General features: G+C 38.0%; 1 long non-coding RNA gene across 1 annotated transcript in view; it reads left to right on the plus strand.

Moving 5' to 3' along the window:
* The window catches only part of LOC120519871, a 25,965-nt gene extending 1,057 nt beyond the window's left edge, over positions 1–24,908 (plus strand). Inside the window, exons 2-3 of the long non-coding RNA XR_005631689.1 lie at positions 21,381–21,449; positions 24,867–24,908. This is a non-coding gene — a long non-coding RNA (uncharacterized LOC120519871). The remainder of the gene's footprint in view (positions 1–21,380; positions 21,450–24,866) is intronic.

Raw genomic sequence — 24,908 nt, forward strand, 5'->3', positions numbered from 1 at the left:
GGTACTAAAGTACTGTTTCTTGTGACATCCCTCAATTGCTTATATAATTTGCCTAAGATTTAAACAGTTTTGCCATATGGTAGAGAGATGTGTGTGTATGTATGTGTATGTGTTTTTTTTTATACCAAATATTTGAATTCAGTTAGTTTGGTCATATATATATAATATATAATAATTAAATAATACATAATATATAATAATTTCATAGAAATAAATAGAATCTAAATGTAACAAGTGTAGTAAAATTAGATTTGTTACAACTACGTTTTTACTTGCATTTCTATATGGTGTGCTCTGCATTGTATTAAGTTAGAATGTGTTTAAAATTAGGAATGTTTTATGTTTGAGTTATGCTATTGCCTACAGAAACATAAATCCTGGCTTAATTTCTATGATAGCCTTATTTCTTTTATGGTCTGCAAGTTCACATATTCAGATGGCTTCTCAAGTAGAAGTCTATGGTTTTCTGTTTCTGCCCTATGCCTTCTGCCAGTTGAATTGGAAACTAATCTTGCTTGTGTATGTATGTGTATAATTTATGCCTTTTTTTTTTTTATTTTTTAAAAAACTAGTGTACAGGTTACAATGGAAGTGAGGTCTTACATACCGATGTTTATATGGTATTTGTACATATTGCATATATATTTTTATTTTCTGTCTTTTTTCACCTTTTATAGATTCTTGTTTTATATTTGGTTCTATTTGCATTGTATAGCATCAGGGAAAAATGTGATACCTTAGCACATTATACAACTCTTTTCACTATTTCCTTAACACATTGGGATGGAGTTTTAATAACCTAATATTTTCAAAAACCTTTTCAGTCTTTCACTGCCTCTTTATTATATTAAGTTTGTTTTACCACAGATATGTATACCTCATATGTGACATCAGTATGATGCTTGTTACCATAATGGATCAAGGAGTTTAGACCTTTCTCCATCTGCTCCTTTATGCTGATATACTTTTTTAAATGAGTTAAGTTTGCACTTTAGTCTTGCAAGATTTTTAAAAACAGTGAGACATTGTCGACCCAGTGAGTATACAGGTAGATATATAACAGAAAAAACATGTGGTTCTGGAAATTTTTTGATGAGGGAATTTAATTGTGTTGAACGTGCATGCAGGCAGTTAATGCAGCTGTCCTCATCCGAGGCACTACCGGTCATTTTGCACACCTGCACTTACTAGGGAGAAAAGGGATCTGTAATCGAGAACCGGGGAGACAGAAGAGATCAAGTGAAAGATAAAGAGTGAGAGAGACAGACAGACAGAGTGTTGAGGTTAAGGTTACAGCAAGTGCAAAGTACAAGAGAAAAAATATTTGGGGAAGCCCTGTGCAGAGCAACCGCTCTCCGAGGATAGGGTCGCTCCTGCTGGACATTGGGTAGGAACAGGAGTAGGAGCCGCCATCTTGTGGTACCAATTAAACACTCAGCTCAAACAAAGGGCTCTATATCCGGGACTGACAACCTTGCAGGACAGAACTTTGCCTCAATGGTCAACCTAAAGGATGGGTTTACAGTATGTGCACCCAAGAAACCAATGGCAAGATCCCTATTCCTTCCTTTAAAGACCTAAAACAAACTCTGACTCCTCTTTCTTCTTTTCAAGCTTATAGCTGTCCATCCTAGCTATAACTTTGGCTGTCCAAAAAGCAAAACCCATAGCTTATAGGATGTGGCTGTAACAAGGCGTTGGAAACATTCCCTTTACTCAGAAGTGCAGTTGTACTGGACTGGAAGGATGGGAAGCCTTCTCTGTATTGGGATTTGAGGAGTGTGCCATTAGACAGACAGACAGACTAGACAGAAATATTTGTCCTCAAGTGGAAATTAAAAACTTTACAGAAGCTTAAGAAAACCATATATATACATCTCCAAACCTTGTAGAGGAATAACTGTTAATTGTAATTTAATAAACAGGACAAAACCAGCTATTGTTTTATGGTAGTGGTGTCACTGTAACGGAAAGGTTAAGGATAACTTTATGAAGAGATAAGTTCTACTTTTGAGTGTCTCATCCTAAATCCAATAAGAAAGTGTGTGTGTGTGTTTTGGCGAGTGAAGCCCCTGTGTGTGTGTACTGTATATACAGTGCATCCGGAGAAATATTCACAGCGCATCACTTTTTTCCACATTTTATGTTACAGCCTTATTCCAAAATGGATTAAATTAAGTTTTTTCCTCAGAATTCTACACACAACACCCCATAATAACAAGCTGAAAAAAGTTTACTTGAGGTTTTGCAAATTTGTTAAAAATAAAAAACTGAGAAATCACATGTTAAGTATTCACAGCCTTTGCTCAATACTTTAGCGATTCACCTTTGGCAGCAATTACAGCCTCAAGTCTTTTTAAATATGATGCAAAGCTTGGTGCACCTTTCCTTAGCCAGTTTGCCCATTCCTCTTTGCAGCACCTCTCAAGCTCCATCAGGTTGGATGGGAGCGTCGGTGCACAGCCATTTAAGATCTCTCCAGAGATGTTCAATCAGATTCAAGTCTGGGCCCTGGCCGTGTCACTCAAGGACATTCACAGAGTTGTCCTGAAGCCACTCCTTTGATATCTTGGCTGTGTGCTTAGGGTCGTTGTCCTGCTGAAAGATGAACCGCTGCCCAGTCTGAGGTCAAGAGCCTGGAGCAGGTTTTCATCCAGGATGTCTCTGTACATTGCTGCAGTCATCTTTCCCTTTATCGTGACTAGTCTCCCAGTTCCTGCCGCTGAAAAACATCCCCAGCATGATGCTGCCACCACCATGCTTCACTGTAGGGTTGGTATTAGCCTGGTGATGAGCGGTGCCTGGTCTCTCCGAAACATGACGCCTGGCATTCACACCAAAGAGTTCACTTTGTCTCATCAGACCAGAATTTGTTTCTCATGGTCTGAGAGCCCTTCAGGTGCCTTTTGGCAAACTCCAGGCAGGCTGCCATGTGCCTTTTACTAAGGAGTGGCTTCCGCTCTGGCCACTCTACCATACAGGCCTGATTGGTGGATTGCTGCAGAGATGGTTGTCCTTCTGGAAGTATCCTCTCCACAGAGGACCTCTGAGCTCTGACAGAGTGACCATCGGGTTCTTGGTCACCTCCCTGACTAAGGCCCTTCTCCCTGATCGCCAGTTTAGATGGCCGGCCAGCTCTAGGAAGAGTCCGTGGTTTCAAACGCTCTTCCACTCACGGATGGTGGAGGCCACTGTGCTCATTGGGACCTTCAAAGCAGCAGAAATTTTCTGTAATCTTCCCCAGATTTGTGCCTCGAGACAATCCTGTCTCGGAGGTCTACAGACAATTCCTTTGACTTCATGCTTGGTTTGTGCTCTGACATGAACTGTCAACTGTGGGACCTTTATTTAGACAGGTGTGTGCCTTTCCAAATCATGTCCAATCAACTGAATTTCACCACAGGTGGACTCCAATTAAGGTGCAGAAACATCTCAAGGATGATCAGGGAAACAGGATGCACCTGAGCTCAATTTTGTACATGTGATTTCTCAGTTTTTTGTTTTTTTTAATACATTTCAAAGACCTCAAGTAAACTTTTGATGTTGTCTATAGGTGTTGTGTGTACAATTCTGAGGAAAAAAATGAATTGAATCCATTTTGGAATAAGGCTGTAACATAACAAAATGTGGAAAAAGTGATGCACTGTGTATGAATGTATGAATGAATGAATGAATGAATGAATTTTGGAACCCCTCCCAATTCTTTGGATTTTTGCTTATCATTGGCTGAGCTTTCAAAGTAACCTTTTAATATATGACATGCCTTATGGAAACAGTAGTTTTTCAGCAGTGACATTAAGTTTATTGGATTAACAGAAAATATGTAACATGCATCATAACAAAATTAGACAGGTGCATAAGTTTGGCAACTTAACAGAGATATTACATCAATACTTAGTTGAGCATGCTTTTGCAAATATAACAGCCTCTAGACGCCTCTAGAGCTTTTGAGATTCTGGATGGAGGTATTTTTGACCATTCTTCCATACAAAATCTCTCCAGTTCAGTTAAATTTGATGCTGCCAAGTTGACAGCCTGCTTCAAATCATCCCATTGATTTTGATGATATTCAAGTCAGGGGACTGTGACGGCCATTCCAGAACATTGTACTTCCCTGTGCATGAATGCCTTTGTAGATTTCAAACTGTGTTTTGAGTCATTGTCTTGTTGGAATATCCAACCCCTGCGTAAATTAAACTTTGTGACTGGTGTTTGAACATTCTCCTGAAGAATTGTTTGATATTGGGTTGAATGTATCCGAGTCTCGACTTTAACAAGGGCCCCAGTCCCTGAACCAGCCACACAGCCCCACAGCATGAAGGAACCTCCACCAAATTTGACAGTAGGTAGTAGGTGTTTTAATTGAATGCGGTGTTCTTCTTCCACATGCAAAGCGCTTTTGTTATGACCAAATAACTCAATTTTTGTCTCATAATTCCAGAGCACTTAATTCCAAAATGAATCTTGCTTTGTCTAAATGAGCATTTACATAGAACAAGCGATTCTGTTTATAGTGTGAGTGCAGAAGGGCTCTTTCTTATCACCCCGCCATACAGATGTTCTTTTGCAAATTGTGCTGAATTGAAGAACAATGTACAGATACACCATCGGGCAAGATGTTCTTGCAGGTTTTTGGGAGGTGATCTGTGGGTTGTCTGTAACCATTCTCACAATACTGCTATGCCGCCTCGTATTTTTTTGGCCGCCAGACCTGGGTTTAACAGCAACTGTACCTGTGGGCCCTTTTATTTTCCTGATTACATTCCTTACAGTTGAAACTGACAGTTTAAAACTCTGAGATAGCTTTTTGTAGCCTTCCCCTAAACCATGATACTGAACAATCTTTGTTTTCAGATATGTTGAGAGTTGCTTTGAGGACCCCATGTTGTCACTCTTCAGAGGAGCCAAAGGGAAGCACCACTTGCAATTGACTACCTTTAATACCTTTTCCCATGATTGGACAAACATGTCCCATGAAGTTCAAGGCTTAACGAGCTAATCCAACCAATTTGGGGGTTGCAAGTAATCAGTATTGGGGAGTTACATGCATTCAAATCAGCAAAATTACAAAAGGGGACTCAAACTTTTGCACAGCCAGTTTTCACATTTGATTTAATTTCATACAACTAAATACTGCTTCACAAAAATCTTTGTTCGGAAAACACCCCAGTACTCCGATGTTCCTAGGAAATGAAAGACCTAAGTAGTATAGGAGCGTCACTATTATACATCATCAGATTTTGACAGGTGTATGTCCCCTGGCATTTCCGGTACCCACCATATGCCACCTAGTTAATGGTCATTTCCCCGCGGTCTGATCTCCTGCCTGTTGTTGGTGTGCGCTGTTTGACCGCATCGGACCTTTGTCGTCCGAAGGAAAATGGTCGGCCGATCTTAGCCTTGATGCTAAAACTGGGGCTGATCATCTTTGTGATCCGAGACGGACCTTTGGGAGCCTGTAAGGTGTCAAAAGTCAGGGCGGAGCAGACATCCTGCTCCTATCTGCTTGCAGCGCTGGGGTGTGTACAGAGAGTACAGAGAGCGTGATTGACAGACCCGCGAGAGGATGTACAAGAAAACTTTAGAGAAACCGGGAAAACACCCAAAGGGAACCTGGCAGCGGGCCCCAAAAACCCCCCTTTTTGAGCATCCCCTTCCTCACCCCCCTTTTGAAAAACCATGCCCTTTATAAAGCAAGGCATATTTCAGATCCCAAAAAGTTTTTTAAAACAAAAATTTTCCCAGGGGGATGTACGGGGGTTTAAAGAGAACGGGGACACCGGGGAAAAAAACCTGGCAGCGGGGCCCCAAACCCCCCAGGGAAAAGGTTACTTTGCCCCACCATGAAAAAAACCCATCCCCTTTTAAAGCAAGGATATGGTAGATGCCCAAGTGTTTAAAACAATAACTTTCAGGGGATGTAAAAGGGAAAAAAAAGGTTTTAGAGAATTTCAGGGACACCCCCAAAGGGGCCTGGCATTTTTCAAAAAAATTTTTGGAGCATCCGTTCCCTTTCCCCAATTTTGAAAAACCCAAATGCCTTTATAAACAAGGTATTTCAGATCCCAAAAGTGTTTTAAAACAACAAGTTTTATTCAATGATTCAAAAAAGATGCCAAAGTGTCTTAAAAACAACAAATTTTATTGAAGCAAAATTCCAAACATAGCAAAATAAGATCTGGTCTTCACTTTGAGTTACAAATTGTTTGCTATACATTAAAATTGTTTAAACTATGACTAAAAGCAGGAGAAACAGCCGTAAAATAATCACACAAGCTTAATTGTATAAAGATTTGCAATTCACTTGAAAAGAAAAAAACAAGAAAATGTATACATATAGGGCATAAATGAAAATTCAAAACCTGGTCCAACAGTGAGTCGGTAATACACCTAAAATAAAAATGTTTAAGCCAGCAAATATACTTTATATATTTATATTTCACTAAATTATGCAAACCTATTTTCTGTTTGGAACAGAGCCGACCACATAAAGCTGGTCTTCACAGGCTGAATCAGTTTTGCATATCCATCAATGGGTCTCTCTCCTGCTCAAATTCAGCTATAACATAACATCCACATCAATCTTGATAGCTTTACGAAAACAAGGGAGATTGTACATTTTAACAAAGCACGCACACAGGACACAAATCTATCTTTTCTAGCCCTTTTGAGCATAAATAAGCTATGTCTATATGCAATAATTGGTTATATTACAAAATGTGTCCATCTGGTATGCATTTTTTCTCTTGACATTCCATACATTTTTCCACTAAATGTTCAACAGAGCTAAACACATAAGCCCAAATGACTGAGCGACCAATATGGTCATAATGAATCTTTATTAGATATAATAAAAGGAGAAAACCTTCTATAGGTTGCATTACGTGTCACGCTGGGCAGGGACCTGGTTTTCCTTGTTCTAGCTGCCGAGTCTTGGTTCCTCTGACAACAGAAACAAAACACAAACAGTTAGCCGACAGAAAATATAACTCAAACAGATCTTGTTTAGCATGGATAATGCAATTTGCTTAGGTTTCTGTAAATTAATGTTGGTTTTAAAAAATAACAGTAATGGTGATTAGAGACAAGTTCAAAAGCTGCTGTCCGAATCTTGGACTTTGTTGCATGGTCTTTTGTATAAGCCGAAAGTGTTTACTTCAGCAACAAACTGCTTCAGACAGTTTAGTATGAATTTTACTCGGTTTCACAATTCTTAAGCCACACAAGGCTTTAACCAAATAAAACACCGTGTGTATTAATCTTTAAATACTGATCTGTCGACAGATGCTGGAAACACAAGGGTGTATTTCCTCAGGATCACATTCTAGTAAAAGACAAGTGTGCCCATCCTGAGATTCGAACCCAAACGGCATGCTAAACAAGACCCAGTTAATACATCTTACACAGGTGCAGAACACGTAAGCTACAACAGACTTTACATAATGCTTCATTAAAATCAATCCGGCTCTGTGACTGCGATGGCTGACAAGTGTTTGAGAAAATACACAGGTCTTGAGACTTCCGCCTTGAAGTTGAACAATCTTTCACACTGTGCTTAAATACGCCACTGGCCATCGTCACTCTATGGGGGAAAAAAAGAAAAGAAATGTCAAGCAAAAAAACGTGTTGGAATGGATGAGTGAACAATACACTTACAGTATGCACAAACAAGCACAGCTGAGGTTCAAGAGAAACAGAACAATTGTTTCAATGATCAATTACCAGTAGCAAGTAGATTTAGCAGAGATGTCTTATTACTCAAAATTCAATGATGGATATAAAATTTATCCTCACTTGTATCAATGTGCTCTCAAAATATGCTTGGGCTGTGTAAATAAAAGGCCAAGACAGTTTCTCTGGGTTTTAGTTTGATCTTTAGACAGAGTCGAGTTCCTAAAAAGCTACATACAGGCCAAGGCAAAAAAATTTATAACACATTGGTACAAAACTTCTAAGACAGAACAATATTGTACATTTGTACATTTGTCACGAACAGCGATGTAAAGGCCAGCATAGTAAAACGGTTCAAAAGCACCTTAAAATCCAAAATGTGGAAATATTTTACATATGCCAATACTTTTCGGTATATAGATGTCCCGTCAGGCGTTCTGCAGAGTTATAACCACAGTTTACACACCACGATTAAAACAAGACCTGTAGATGTGACTCCTGAAAATGCCCCGAGTGTTTGGAAAACAATCTATGGTAGGGCCGGCAAAGAAAATCTACTCCGTGCACTTTGAAAATAGGTGATCATGTCCGAGTTTCAAAATTAAAAAGTGTATCGAAAAGGCTATGAGCAGTGGTTTATAGATGAGATATTTATTATCGTTGACTCTTTTAAAATGAATCAAACCTGTCTATAAACTAAGGTTACCCAGGTGATGAAATTAAAGAGAGATTTTATGCAGAAGAGTTACAAAAAAATAAAGCCCCGATGCTAACCAGGTGTATACCGATCCAGAAAATTCTAACCACTCACGGGCAGGTGGTAGAAACAAGCATGTGTTGGCAAAATGGCTTGGTTGGGACAAGAAATTTAACAGTTGGGTCAAGACTTCAGAAGTGAAAGACAAGGAGTTGAGAAACCAAGAAAAAATGTCTAAAGTCAGAAGTGCATTTTATATAACACTGCTGAGTAATTCATCGGCCAGAACTTTTCCCAACACAACAGCATCATTAACCATTCAGGTAGCCAAGACAATAAAACAGCCCAGAGACTGGAAAGTGGCACTGGTGGAACTGACTTACCCACAAATGTTCAATTCCATCACCCAGGAAGCACCATTTACACTAATGAATGAGGAAACAAGAGAGTATGAAGTGACAGACCCAGAGACAGGATGTACCAGAAGGTTTCAGAGAGAGAATCTATTACACACCCAAGGAAACTGGCAGTGCAGCCCAAACACACCATGGGCATCCCATTACCTCAGCCACCTTCCAAACCATACCCTTTATAAAGCAAATCATAAAGTAAACACCAAGGTGTCTTAAAAACAATAACTTTATTGTATATTTCAAGGACACACACAGTTTGCATCCTTTACCTCATGATCTAACCCAACCCATCTGTTATAACAGGATACATAAAGGGAGAGAAAAAAAGGATATCAAAGTATCTTAAAACAACAAGTTTATTGAAGCAAAATTCCAAACATAGCAATTAACACGTAGTCTTTGCTTTCAGAGTTACACACTGTGTGCTATACATTATATATATATTTTTACATGTATGAATAAAGCAGGAGAAACAGCAGGAAAATATTCACTGATACATACAGTATATGATGTGGGCATCATAAATGTTTATGTTGGTGTAATGCACTCCTAGACAATAATGTTTTGTACTGTATGTTGCAAACTTCATTGAAAAGATTCCTTGAGCATTCTGTTCATAAATTTGTCAAAAGAGACTTTGGGTAAATTACAGTATGAAACTGCTTAGGAAAATTATACAAACAAGCTTGTGTGAATGAGATCAGTAACCCATTTGAAAAGAAACAAAAACACAATTGTATACAAGTATGAGAACACAATCTAATTGCAAACCAGGTCCAAACCTATCAGTGAACCAATAATACCCCTAAATAAAAGTGTTTAATTCAGCACATGTTTAATATATTTGTATTTCACCAAATTATGCAAGCCTATTTTCTCTGTTTGGAACAGAGCCGACCACTAAAAGATGGTCCTCACAGGCTGAATCAGTTGTGCATAAGCATCAACGGGTATCTCTCCTGCTCAAACACCGACAGAACATCATCCTGCACCTTTCTCTTGACAGATTTAAGAAAACAGGGGAGATTACACATTTTTAGCATAGCACAGACACAGGACACAAGTCTAGCCTTTCTACCCCTTTGGAGCATAAATAAGCTAGGTCTATAAGCCCAAGAACGTTTTTAGACAGGCATAGATCCAAATTACCTGTTTAGATTTCTCTGGTTCATGTTCTACCGACTGGTTATCTTCTATAATGATGACACCGGTCTCTGCTTTAGCGGTATGTTTTGTTGTTGCAGAATCCATGTTTTGCTTCTTTCTAGTAAAAGAAAACAGATAATGGTGTGTCTCGGGGATGGACCAGCAAGCTCCAATGCCACGAGGGACCAGCGAGAACGCTCGACTGGCCAAGCGACACAGGGACACGGGTAAGCTGGGATCGGCAAGATCCGATGCCGCGACGGACCAGCGAGGGCACTCGCCTGTCCAAGCGACACAGGGACTATGGTTAGCGTAGCCAGTTAAAACCTTGCAAAAGTGGTGGACTCAGCCAACCAACTTAAGCTCGGTCAAAGGAATTGTTAGCTGTAAAACAAGCGTTGGTGTCTCCTTTCTGACTTGGACAGCGGTGGACTCAGCCGACCTGCTAGGTCTCTGTCATAAGGAGATGGCTACCAGTGCTTGGTTTTACCCAAAGGAGAGACAGAAAATAAAAGGAGAGAAAAAAAAAAAGAAAGAACGAAAGAAAGAAAAAAAAACACAGCACAACTTACCCAATTCTTATTACTGAGGAGCCCGGGCCTTTGGGTCCAAATATCTGTACTTAAATATGCTTTTGGGCGAGGCTTTTACAACGCTGGGGCCAATCAAAACGTTTTAAGAAAAGATTTTTTAAGATAACCCGCCAACATATTTTTAACCAATCAACAAACACATGCCGCATGTTAAGCTAGCCAATGGAATTACACCATGCTGGTTCGGGCGTGTGCTGAGTGCATCCAGCGCTTCCCAAATTCAGAACCGACAATCAGGATACACACCAGGCAGCTGTGATGTGAATGGTCTCATATGGCTAAAAGGCAATATGGCGCGACTGAATAAATGTGTGAACTGGTCTGTCAATGAAAACGGTGTTAGCATATGAATTTAACAGTAACAGACAAAATCTTTGTAATACTGCACATGCAATGGTGGCGCGCTCTAACCCAGGAGATCTGGTTTTGCGATTGGGGACGAGAGCAAAAATAAGACGGATCTATCTATCTATCTATCTATCTATATTATCATGATTAAAATATGAATGTGTGTTATTCTAACATAGCCCCATAAACAATTAGTAAAAAAAAATGGAATGCTCTTCTTGTCATTCTTAATAAACACAATTTAATTTATAATACGCCTAGAAGTTGGTAAGACACGCTAGGGCTAATGGTTTTGTAAATAAATAAAAATCCGGTAACGCTTTAATATTTATATATAAGTCATGAATGTGTGTACACGTTTAATTAGTCTTTTCATTCCTGGCATGATTAACTTGTACCTTTAAAAAGAAGAAAATGCATTATTTTGGTGCATAGCACCCATTTATTAAGTAACTAGGATATGTTAAGGAAAAAGAAGCAGCGTTGCTACTCTCTGTATTGGCCCGTGGCGCATGTATAGAGCTGTCGCTTTCTAAATCAGCACATCGGGGTTCGCACCTGGACAGTACAATATGACATTGACTCTTAAAATGTGTATGTTATTATGACCTTACATTAGGCCTACGGTGTGTCATTCTTTTATAGACACATAAATGAAAAGGTAAAATGGAATTCTTTTGTCGTTATTCTTAATACGCGCAATTTAATTTATGATAGGCCTAGAAGTTGGTAAGTCACGCTGGGGCAGACGGTCTTGTAAATAAATAAATAAATAAAACCCGGTAACGCGTTAATATTTATGTATATATAGGTCATGATGGTGTGCACGTGTAATTTGACTTTTTATCCCTGGCATGATTAACTTGTGCCTTAAAATAAGAATAAGAAGAAAAAATGAACCAGAGCAGCGCATGCGTGTGTTGTCCGGTGGCGCACCCGTAGAGCTGTCACTTTCTTAAGATAGGGGATCTGGGTTCGAGTCCGGGCAGACAACAAAAGTAAAACATTGACTTTTCAAATGTGTATATGATTATGCATTACTGTATGTTATTCTATTATAGCCAAGTAAACTAAGTGGTCAAATGGAATTCTAGCAGGAGTTTGAAATGAGTAATAGATTTTTACTCGCGAAGGCAGATAGGAAGAGCATGCCAAATTTTAGGGGCCATCACACTGAAAGTTCTGCCACCCATAGTTACAAACCTGTATTTAGCTACGGTGAGTAAATTAGCGTCACGATGATCTTAAATCCTCACCCAGGGTAATCCGAAACACGTTTCTAACGGTTCAAAATCCTTATAAATAATTTTTCTTTACAAAAGTAACACTCGTCAGGGGACATCTGGAATCTGTTGCTGCTCTTTAAGATGAGGCGAGTGTAGAGGGCCTTGTTGGAACATTCTAGATGTACTCTATTACATAAAATGAAATGATAAAATTCATTGGAATATACGTTTCATCGTCTGTCTATAAGTGATAACGGTGGAACATTCCAGAGGTATTACATATAATAAATGATGCAATTTAATTGTAGCACCTGTTTTACAGTTATGTTTCACCATGTGTCCATAAACGATAACAGCTGATTACGTCATGTTTGGTGGTTATTGGTCTATTATATATAACATGGACGGAATTACACATTAAATATTTTATGCATTTTGCATTATGGAGCATTATGGCTCGCTTCTTAGATTCGGATGAAACTGAAGATCACCTTCCGATTGCCACAGAATTAAGATTTGTATATTATATATTCATGCATAATTAGTGAAAAAAAAAAAACTTACTTTGTCCCGGTCTGGAGATTGCTCCCGAAGGGATATAATGCTATTTGTATGTACAAAGTCAATTTTAAAAATACCGCCACAATATTTCTTACCAGGATTTTCAGCACGTGAGAAATTGCTTGAATCTCTATTGATGACTGTCTCGCCGAAAAAGAGCACCATAAAGGAACCCTTACACGTCTTAACGACATTATTAGTATGACAGATCCCAGGTACGAAAACAAAACAAAACATAAATAAATAAATAAATAAACATTGGTTGTTTAACGAATCCTTTCATTATTAAAACCGATCTGGATGCTGTAAGTATTTGTTCAACCAACAAGCAGTGGGGCCTGTGTTCAGTCCAGGGCCACTGTTCATTGCTTGGAGCTCAATGGACCGCAGCGATAAGACCCTTGCTGGCCAAGGGCCTCACAAATGGGCACACGGTAGAAAAAGAGGATGGGCGTGTGTGATTATTGGGGCCCATCGGCGAGCTGAGTGAACGGATGTACGTGTTAGTATTGTATAACAGCGAATAAGATTGTGTTTGCAACACTTTTATATTGCAAGGTGTGCGCTGGAGAAAAAATATATTACTACGATTTCACGAGTTTATATCCTTAAGTGAAGAAAACCAAAAGATATCCACTTTTTGTACATACAAATAGCATTATATCCCCTTCGGGAGCAATCTCCAGACCGGGACAAAGTAAGTTTTTTTCACTAATTATGCATGAATATATAATATACAAATCTTAATTCTGTGGCAATCGGAAAGGTGATCATCAGTTTCATCCGAATCTAAGAAGCGAGCCATAATGCTCCATAATGCAAAATGCATAAAATATTTAATGTGTAATTCCGTCCATGTTATATATAATAGACCAATAACCACCAAACATGACGTAATCAGCTGTTATCGTTTATGGACACATGGTGAAACATAACTGTAAAACAGGTGCTACAATTAAATTGCATCATTTATTATATGTAATACCTCTGGAATGTTCCACCGTTATCACTTATAGACAGACGATGAAACGTATATTCCAATGAATTTTATCATTTCATTTTATGTAATAGAGTACATCTAGAATGTTCCAACAAGGCCCTCTACACTCGCCTCATCTTAAAGAGCAGCAACAGATTCCAGTGTCCCCCTGACGAGTGTTACTTTTTGTAAAGAAAAATTATTTATAAGGATTTTGAACCGTTAGAAACGTGTTTCGGATTACCCTGGGTGAGGATTTAAGATCATCGTGACGCTAATTTACTCACCGTAGCTAAATACAGGTTTGTAACTATGGGTGGCAGAACTTTCAGTGTGATGGCCCCTAAAATTTGGCATGCTCTTCCTATCTGCCTTCGAGTAAAAATCTATTACTCATTTCAAACTCCTGCTAGAATTCCATTTGACCACTTAGTTTACTTGGCTATAATAGAATAACATACAGTAATGCATAATCATATACACATTTGAAAAGTCAATGTTTTACTTTTGTTGTCTGCCCGGACTCGAACCCAGATCCCCTATCTTAAGAAAGTGACAGCTCTACGGGTGCGCCACCGGACAACACACGCATGCGCTGCTCTGGTTCATTTTTTCTTCTTATTCTTATTTTAAGGCACAAGTTAATCATGCCAGGGATAAAAAGTCAAATTACACGTGCACACCATCATGACCTATATATACATAAATATTAACGCGTTACCGGGTTTTTATTTATTTATTTATTTACAAGACCGTCTGCCCCAGCGTGACTTACCAACTTCTAGGCCTATCATAAATTAAATTGCGCGTATTAAGAATAACGACAAAAGAATTCCATTTTACCTTTTCATTTATGTGTCTATAAAAGAATGACACACCGTAGGCCTAATGTAAGGTCATAATAACATACACATTTTAAGAGTCAATGTCATATTGTACTGTCCAGGTGCGAACCCCGATGTGCTGATTTAGAAAGCGACAGCTCTATACATGCGCCACGGGCCAATACAGAGAGTAGCAACGCTGCTTCTTTTTCCTTAACATATCCTAGTTACTTAATAAATGGGTGCTATGCACCAAAATAATGCATTTTCTTCTTTTAAAGGTACAAGTTAATCATGCCAGGAATGAAAAGACTAATTAAACGTGTACACACATTCATGACTTATATATAAATATTAAAGCGTTACCGGATTTTTATTTATTTACAAAACCATTAGCCCTAGCGTGTCTTACCAACTTCTAGGCGTATTATAAATTAAATTGTGTTTATTAAGAATGACAAGAAAAGCATTCCATTTTTTTTACTAATTGTTTATGGGGCTATGTTAGAATAACACACATTCATATTTTAATCATGATAATATAGATAGATAGATAGATAGATAGATCCGTCTTATTTTTGCTCTCGTCCCCAATCGCAAAACCAGATCTCCTGGGTTAGAGTGCGCCACCATTGCATGTGCAGTATTACAAAGATTTTGTCTGTTACTGTTAAATTCATATGCTAACACCGTTTTCATTGACAGACCAGTTCACACATTTATTCAGTCGCGCCATATTGCCTTTTAGCCATATGAGACCATTCACATCACAGCTGCCTGGTGTGTATCCTGATTGTCGGTTCTGAATTTGGGAAGCGCTGGATGCACTCAGCACACGCCCGAACCAGCATGGTGTAATTCCATTGGCTAGCTTAACATGCGGCATGTGTTTGTTGATTGGTTAAAAATATGTTGGCGGGTTATCTTAAAAAATCTTTTCTTAAAACGTTTTGATTGGCCCCAGCGTTGTAAAAGCCTCCAAAAGCATATTTAAGTACAGATATTTGGACCCAAAGGCCCGGCTCCTCAGTAATAAGAATTGGGTAAGTTGTGCTGTGTTTTTTTCTTTCTTTCTTTCTTTCTTTTTTTTTTCCTCTCCTTTTATTTTCTGTCTCTCCTTTGGGTAAAACCAAGCACTGGTAGCCATCTCCTTATGACAGAGACCTAGCAGGTCGGCTGAGTCCACCGCTGTCCAAGTCAGAAAGGAGACACCAACGCTTGTTTTACAGCTAACAATTCCTTTGACCGAGCTTAAGTTGGTTGGCTGAGTCCACCACTTTTGCAAGGTTTTAACTGGCTACGCTAACCATAGTCCCTGTGTCGCTTGGACAGGCGAGTGCCCTCGCTGGTCCGTCGCGGCATCGGATCTTGCCGATCCCAGCTTACCCGTGTCCCTGTGTCGCTTGGCCAGTCGAGCGTTCTCGCTGGTCCCTCGTGGCATTGGAGCTTGCTGGTCCATCCCCGAGACACACCATTATCTGTTTTCTTTTACTAGAAAGAAGCAAAACATGGATTCTGCAACAACAAAACATACCGCTAAAGCAGAGACCGGTGTCATCATTATAGAAGATAACCAGTCGGTAGAACATGAACCAGAGAAATCTAAACAGGTAATTTGGATCTATGCCTGTCTAAAAACGTTCTTGGGCTTATAGACCTAGCTTATTTATGCTCCAAAGGGGTAGAAAGGCTAGACTTGTGTCCTGTGTCTGTGCTATGCTAAAATGTGTAATCTCCCTGTTTTCTTAAATCTGTCAAGAGAAAGGTGCAGGATGATGTTCTGTCGGTGTTTGAGCAGGGAGAGATACCCGTTGATGCTTATGCACAACTGATTCAGCCTGTGAGGACCATCTTTTAGTGGTCGGCTCTGTTCCAAACAGAGAAAATAGGCTTGCATAATTTGGTGAAATACAAATATATTAAACATGTGCTGAATTAAACACTTTTATTTAGGGGTATTATTGGTTCACTGATAGGTTTGGACCTGGTTTGCAATTAGATTGTGTTCTCATACTTGTATACAATTGTGTTTTTGTTTCTTTTCAAATGGGTTACTGATCTCATTCACACAAGCTTGTTTGTATAATTTTCCTAAGCAGTTTCATACTGTAATTTACCCAAAGTCTCTTTTGACAAATTTATGAACAGAATGCTCAAGGAATCTTTTCAATGAAGTTTGCAACATACAGTACAAAACATTATTGTCTAGGAGTGCATTACACCAACATAAACATTTATGATGCCCACATCATATACTGTATGTATCAGTGAATATTTTCCTGCTGTTTCTCCTGCTTTATTCATACATGTAAAAAAATATATATAATGTATAGCACACAGTGTGTAACTCTGAAAGCAAAGACTACGTGTTAATTGCTATGTTTGGAATTTTGCTTCAATAAACTTGTTGTTTTAAGATACTTTGATATCCTTTTTTCTCTCCCTTTATGTATCCTGTTATAACAGATGGGTTGGGTTAGATCATGAGGTAAAGGATGCAAACTGTGTGTGTCCTTGAAATATACAATAAAGTTATTGTTTTTAAGACACCTTGGTGTTTACTTTATGATTTGCTTTATAAAGGGTATGGTTTGGAAGGTGGCTGAGGTAATGGGATGCCCATGGTGTGTTTGGGCTGCACTGCCAGTTTCCTTGGGTGTGTAATAGATTCTCTCTCTGAAACCTTCTGGTACATCCTGTCTCTGGGTCTGTCACTTCATACTCTCTTGTTTCCTCATTCATTAGTGTAAATGGTGCTTCCTGGGTGATGGAATTGAACATTTGTGGGTAAGTCAGTTCCACCAGTGCCACTTTCCAGTCTCTGGGCTGTTTTATTGTCTTGGCTACCTGAATGGTTAATGATGCTGTTGTGTTGGGAAAAGTTCTGGCCGATGAATTACTCAGCAGTGTTATATAAAATGCACTTCTGACTTTAGACATTTTTTCTTGGTTTCTCAACTCCTTGTCTTTCACTTCTGAAGTCTTGACCCAACTGTTAAATTTCTTGTCCCAACCAAGCCATTTTGCCAACACATGCTTGTTTCTACCACGCCTGCCCGTGAGTGGTTAGAATTTTCTGGATGCGGTATACACCTGGTTAGCATCGGGCTTTATTTTTGTAACTCTTCTGCATAAAATCTCTTTAATTTCATCACCTGGGTAACCTTAGTTTATAGACAGGTTTGATTCATTTTAAAAGAGTCAACGATAATAAATATCTCATCTATAAACCACTGCTCATAGCCTTTTCGAATACACTTTTAATTTTGAAACTCGGACATGATCACCTATTTTCAAAGTGCACGGAGTAGATTTTCTTTGCCCGGCCCTACCATAGATTGTTTTCCAAACACTCGGGCATTTTCAGGAGTCACATCTACAGGTCTTGTTTTAATCGTGGTGTGTAAACTGTGGTTATAACTCTGCAGAACGTCTGACGGACATCTATATACCGAAAAGTATTGGCATATGTAAAATATTTCCACATTTTGGATTTTAAGGTGCTTTTGAACCGTTTTACTATGCTGGCCTTTACATCGCTGTTCGTGACAAATGTACAAATGTACAATATTGTTCTGTCTTAGAAGTTTTTGTACCAATGTGTTATAAATTTTTTTGCCTTGGCCTGTATGTAGCTTTTTAGGAACTCGACTCTGTCTAAAGATCAAACTAAAACCCAGAGAAACTGTCTTGGCCTTTTATTTACACAGCCCAAGCATATTTTGAGAGCACATTGATACAAGTGAGGATAAATTTTATATCCATCATTGAATTTTGAGTAATAAGACATCTCTGCTAAATCTACTTGCTACTGGTAATTGATCATTGAAACAATTGTTCTGTTTCTCTTGAACCTCAGCTGTGCTTGTTTGTGCATACTGTAAGTGTATTGTTCACTCATCCATTCCAACACGTTTTTTTGCTTGACATTTCTTTTCTTTTTTTCCCCCATAGAGTGACGATGGCCAGTGACGTATTTAAGCACAGTGTGAAAGATTGTTCAACTTCAAGGCGGAAGTCTCAAGACCTGTGTATTTTCTCAAACACTTGTCAGCCATCGCAGTCACAGAGCCGGATTGATTTTAATGAAGCATTATGTAAAGTCTGTTGTAGCTTACGTGTTCTGCACCTGTGTAAGATGTATTAACTGGGTCTTGTTTAGCATGCCGTTTGGGTTCGAATCTCAGGATGGGCACACTTGTCTTTTACTAGAATGTGATCCTGAGGAAATACACCCTTGTGTTTCCAGCATCTGTCGACAGATCAGTATTTAAAGATTAATACACACGGTGTTTTATTTGGTTAAAGCCTTGTGTGGCTTAAGAATTGTGAAACCGAGTAAAATCCATACTAAACTGTCTGAAGCAGTTTGTTGCTGAAGTAAACACTTTCGCTTATACAAAAGACCATGCAACAAAGTCCAAGATTCGACAGCAGCTTTTGAACTTGTCTCTAATCACCATTACTGTTATTTTTAAAACCAACATTAATTTACAGAAACCTAAGAAATTGCATTATCCATGCTAAACAAGATCTGTTTGAGTTATATTTTCTGTCGGCTAACTGTTTGTGTTTTGTTTCTGTTGTCAGAGGAACCAAGACTCGGCAGCTAGAACAAGGAAAACCAGGTCCCTGCCCAGCGTGACACGTAATGCAACCTATAGAAGGTTTTCTCCTTTTATTATATCTAATAAAGATTCATTATGACCATATTGGTCGCTCAGTCATTTGGGCTTATGTGTTTAGCTCTGTTGAACATTTAGTGGAAAATGTATGGAATGTCAAGAGAAAAATGCATACCAGATGGACACATTTTGTAATATAACCAATTATTGCATATAGACATAGCTTATTTATGCTCAAAAGGGCTAGAAAAGATAGATTTGTGTCCTGTGTGCGTGCTTTGTTAAAATGTACAATCTCCCTTGTTTTCGTAAAGCTATCAAGATTGATGTGGATGATGTTATAGCTGAATTTGAGCAGGAGAGAGACCCATTGATGGATATGCAAAACTGATTCAGCCTGTGAAGACCAGCTTTATGTGGTCGGCTCTGTTCCAAACAGAAAATAGGTTTGCATAATTTAGTGAAATATAAATATATAAAGTATATTTGCTGGCTTAAACATTTTTATTTTAGGTGTATTACCGACTCACTGTTGGACCAGGTTTTGAATTTTCATTTGCATACCCTATATGTATACATTTTCTTGTGTTTTTTTTTCTTTTCAAGTGAATTGCAAATCTTTATACAATTAAGCTTGTGTGATTATTTTACGGCTGTTTCTCCTGCTTTTAGTCATAGTTTAAACAATTTTAATGTATAGCAAACAATTTGTAACTCAAAGTGAAGACCAGATCTTATTTTGCTATGTTTGGAATTTTGCTTCAATAAAATTTGTTGTTTTAAGACACTTTGGCATCTTTTTTTGAATCATTGAATAAAACTTGTTGTTTTAAATCACTTTTGGTATCTGAAATATGCCTTGCTTTATAAAGGGCATGGTTTTACAAGGTGGGCAAGGTAACGGATGCTCAAGAGGTGTTTTGGGCTGTACTGCCAGGTTCCTTGGGTGTGTCATAGACTCTCTCTAAAACCTTTTTCCTTGTACATCCACTCTGAAAGTTATTGTTTTAAACACTTGGGCATCTACCATATGCCTTGCTTTATAAAGGGCATGGTTTTTTACATGGTGGGCAAAGTAACGCTATACCCATGGGTGTGTTTGGGACGCACTGCCAGGTTTTTTTTTCCCTGGATGTGTCCTAGATTCTCTCTTAAACCTTTCCTTGTACATCCACTCTGAAAGTTATTGTTTTAAACACTTGGTATCATATGCCTTGCTTTATAAAGGGCATGGTTTTACAAGGTGGGTGAGGTAACGGATGCTCAAGGGGTGTTTTGGGCTGTACTGCCAGGTTCCTTGGGTGTGTCATAGATTCTCTCTAAAGTTTTCTTGTACATCCTCTCGGGTCTGTCAATCACGCCTCTGTACTCTCTGTACACACCCCGAGCCTGCAAGCAGATAGGAGCAGGATGTCTGCTCCGCCCCATTGATGACTTACCTTTTATGACACCTTACAGGCTCCCAAAGGTCCGTCTCGGATCACAAAGATGATCAGCCCCCAGTTTTAGCATCAAGGGTAAGATCGCCCGACCATTTTCCTTGCGCACGACTGACAAAAGGTCCGATGCGGTCAAACAGCACCCAACAACAGGCAGAGATCAGACCGCGGGGGGAAATGCCCATGAACCAGGTGGCAGCAGGTGGGTACCGGAAATGCCAGGGGGGCGGGACATACACCTGTCAAAATCTGATGATGTATAATAGTGACGCTCCTATACTACTGACCTACCACAGTTCTCCTTTTTGTTGAAAGTAGACTAAATTATTATGCAGGCTGAGAGGGGTTCCCAAACTTTTTCATATGACTGTATATATAATATATGCACATACACAATGCACCCTGAATTATGTGTTGATTACTAAAGATATTTAAGTGTGAACATTTTTTCTCTGGTTTGTGTTTTCACATATTGAGAGAGAAAGTCTTTATTAATTACATCCATGAGCTTCTGGTCTTTTTACCTCAAATATTTTACTGGAATTTCCCAATTTATATGTTGGTATTTAAACTCCTTGAATACTTAAACATTTCCATGTATGATGTGTCAGACTAATATTAACCTCTTCTGTTCTCTTTCATAATCATCACTTTCAGCAGTTTTTGATCTTTTCAGTCTTTTGTAATATGTGTACCTTTTTAATTTATATTCCTTCCCACCTGTAGGATTCTGTCATTTTTCTGTTACTTCTATAGCATAGTTTTAATGTCCTGCTGTATATTACCCAAATTAATTAGCTTTTTTTTTTAATACTAACATTAATGTAAATGATTTTTATTTTGATTTTTGCTTTTCAGATACTAGCCAAGAATGTGAAAAGGACAGAGATAAATGCACTTCCTACAATGCTTGGTGAGCCAATAATGGTGTGTGTGTAATAATTTAGATTGATTAAATGTCTTTTATCTGTGGTATATTGTAGAATTTTCAATTGTCAAATTTTTCATGTGTTTTCATTTAAGTAAATTTGTTCAAATACACTCTTGATCAATGGGTAACAGCTTATGCTGGAAACATTTATACACTCTAATGGATTATTAACTCTTTCATTAAGTACAGGAGGACGATAAAATAACCACAAACGGTTGCCTCAAGCACTTACCGTAAATACTCCCGGATAAGCTGCCCCTCAAATTTTACACCAAAATACCATGAAAATGTGTCAGCAGCAGATAAAGTGAATGTAAATGTTTAAATCGAAACCGGTTCTGAAAAAATTACACAGAACACTTGTTTTATTGAAGTAAAAATACCTGAATTACTTTTAAAAAAATTAAATAAAATATGCATTACTTCGCTAGTATGGAGGTTTATTCCATTGCAAAAAAATAAGTGCATTGTTTTTCAGAAGTATTGTCTTTTCAAGATGTTGCCTGCTGCTGTTCTGTGTATGTATTATCATGCACATGTTTGCTCTGGCCATCTGATGACAGCTGGTAAAGGATAGGTTAAGCACATGCATAGCATTCAGTCAGGTGAAAAGAACTGAACAAAAGTTTTAAGTATCCAGTTAATCCCAAATACATTGAGGGGTAAATTTTAATCTATCCAGTTTAGGGTCGCAAGGGGCCAGTAATTATCACAGCAGCACTGAGTGTAAGGAAAGAAAGCAAACATGGTACATGCCTTTCACTCAGCCAAGCAGAAAATAGTGTACTGCATTCAATCCAGTAACAGAAACCTGTAAATAAAGCTTGTATGAAGTTTTTTTAAGCCATGTATTTGATTATAGATATTTAAAACGAAAGGGTGGGTTGGCACCCTGCCCAGGATTGGTTCCTGCCTTGTGTCCTCCCTGTGTTGGCTGGGAATGGCTCCAGCAGACCCCGTGACCCTGTATTCGGATTCAGCGGATTAGAAAATGGATGGATATTTAAAAACGATGCAATCTGGTGGCACAGCAGCTAGTGTTCATATCTTGATTCTTTGGGTTTAGAAAATGGGGATAAATGTATTTACTTCAAAGCACATGAATGACTAAAAGTATTGTTCTTATAAAACACAAGAAAATGTCTCTGTTTCTGGTTCATTTTATTGAGGTTCCTGTTTGGGCTTAGGATTCATTAAAAACAAAAAGCTGACCAGTTAAATGTGCAGTAGTTCTTACAAAAGATGGACATTTAATGTACAAGTAAAACAGTTTGTAACACAATACATTTTAGAATAAATAACTGTATAACATATATTTAGTTACTTTTTTTGGTAAGTAGTGATTTTTTTTTTTAATTAAAGTAATGTTCCCTAACACTGTTAGCACATCACAGGCTTTAATACTTAGTCATACTGCATTTGCAGTACTGTTACTCAGATAAGGCAACCATTTGTTTCGGCAGTTTTGCCTTATGTAAAGTATTCTTGTATACTATACACTTTCCAAGTTAGCTCCACAGTTATTCAAGAAGCAAATGTTATGAATTGAGTATCTACAATTTTGCAATGTTTATAAACTTTTCTGATTTGTGCAACCTTCCCTTTACCCATTATAATTAACAGTTTCCTCAATTCTTATAATATGAAGGAATTCTCCACCCAAATATATTTTTTAAATATCACTTCCCCTATAGTTTGTAGTGATGGTGGAGAAAAATCTTTAATCTAACATTCTCATGCTGAACAAGAAAAAGCAGTCTGACTCGGTGGCAGTGTGCAGTGAGTTTGAGACGATCCCTTGCTCATCTGGTTTCAGTCCATATTCACGGTAAAAAGACTAACTTTTAGGTTTAAAGCTGTTGGTGTGTGCCCCATAACTACAGATTAGCAGTGAACCAAGACTAGGCTTAATTGCTATTGCAATGTCCTTTTTGGAGCCAGAGAAGGTGAACAACACTTTCTAGTAATGTATACCACCTTATGAGCATGTTTAACAGATATAGTGCAGTTGTTAATATTACAAAGTGAATTCTGCACGCATCAGACAGACTGTCATGAGCTTGAAAAAGCACTTATGGCTTCTGCATTTTTAATAGAGTATATTTTATATTTGGACTTAAGTATAGCCTGATACTGAGTCATATTTAACTCAATACCACAGAAAAAGACAAACTATGCATAGATATATTTAGCAATATTTGATTGTTTGTTTTGCATAATATAAGAAATAGAAAAATAGGATCAATGTACTTATTGTTTGCTTCTTGATCCTCCTCCTGATCCGTTACATATTTTTCAAGATTTTTTTTAAATGAGCTTCCCCCATGGAGTTTCAATCACTATGATATACATACATTAGATTGGACATCTTTGGAATCTGTGTCCCTCTCAAGGTCGGAGCAGGAAATACCTGTACGACACAATTCACTACTTATGTGCCACAGCAACAAATTGAATAAAGCCCCTTCAAGCCCTGATTTTCAGTAAAAAGGTGCAGAGTTTGTGTCCTTAATTAAGAAATAACTGTGTTGCCAGACTGGAAAATGTGAAATTAAAGATGGCTGCCAATTTGTTCCATGCTGTATTACTTCAGAGAGTCATGGGATCTCTTTGCAGATGTCTCCCAGATCTGATATTAGTATGTGTTATATAGCGCTTGTGCTCTGGTTTTGAAGTCTGGGCTACAATGAGGCATTCTTTACAAATGCTGCCCCAACTTTCATATGCTTTGGTAACCTTTACATTAAGTTGGTTATTAGGAAAAGCTGGGTGCATAATAAATGACAACTCTTCTGTAGTATTCTTCACTGCAGCTCCTTTCCTCAATTTATGCTCCGAATAAGATTTTACTTATGTGTACCTCTTAACATTATTACTTTCCATATAGAGATTTCAGTGCCTTTTAAAATAATGGAAGTGAAAAACATTTAGCAAAATTTGAATAGATGAGCCAAATGCAATTTTTTGGGTCTAGTTTGTATCCTAAAATTCTTGGCTTATCTGCAAATATTTGGTCATTATTAAAGAATTAAATATAATTTGTTAAAGATCGTGCTTATCAGCCATACCAATTAAAGATAAAAATGAAATCTTTATAAAATATATTTTTTTAATGTGGACTGTTAACGTGAACTAATCCATTTATAGTGATTTTTTGCATTGGTTGTGTAAATTTTGTATTAGTCATAAGTAGTAATCTGCCATAAGCAGTAATCCCTCTTTTTCTCAGTTTAGAAATATTTCATTTGTTAAAGGTTTAGCTTCAGATAAATAAATAATAAATCCTTAACTTGAAACTTGCTCTAGTTAAGTAAACCCAAGAATATTCAACTATAACTTCATTTGTTATTGTCTCTTTTACTGTTTTTGGTAAAAGGATATACATTATATTTTATAAAACTATTTTTTAACAGGAACTGTTGTGGGACCTGTTGAACAATCCAGAGGGACCTCGT

The sequence above is a fragment of the Polypterus senegalus genome, unplaced genomic scaffold (assembly GCF_016835505.1).
Source record: "Polypterus senegalus isolate Bchr_013 unplaced genomic scaffold, ASM1683550v1 scaffold_3317, whole genome shotgun sequence".
NCBI lineage: Eukaryota > Metazoa > Chordata > Cladistia > Polypteriformes > Polypteridae > Polypterus > Polypterus senegalus.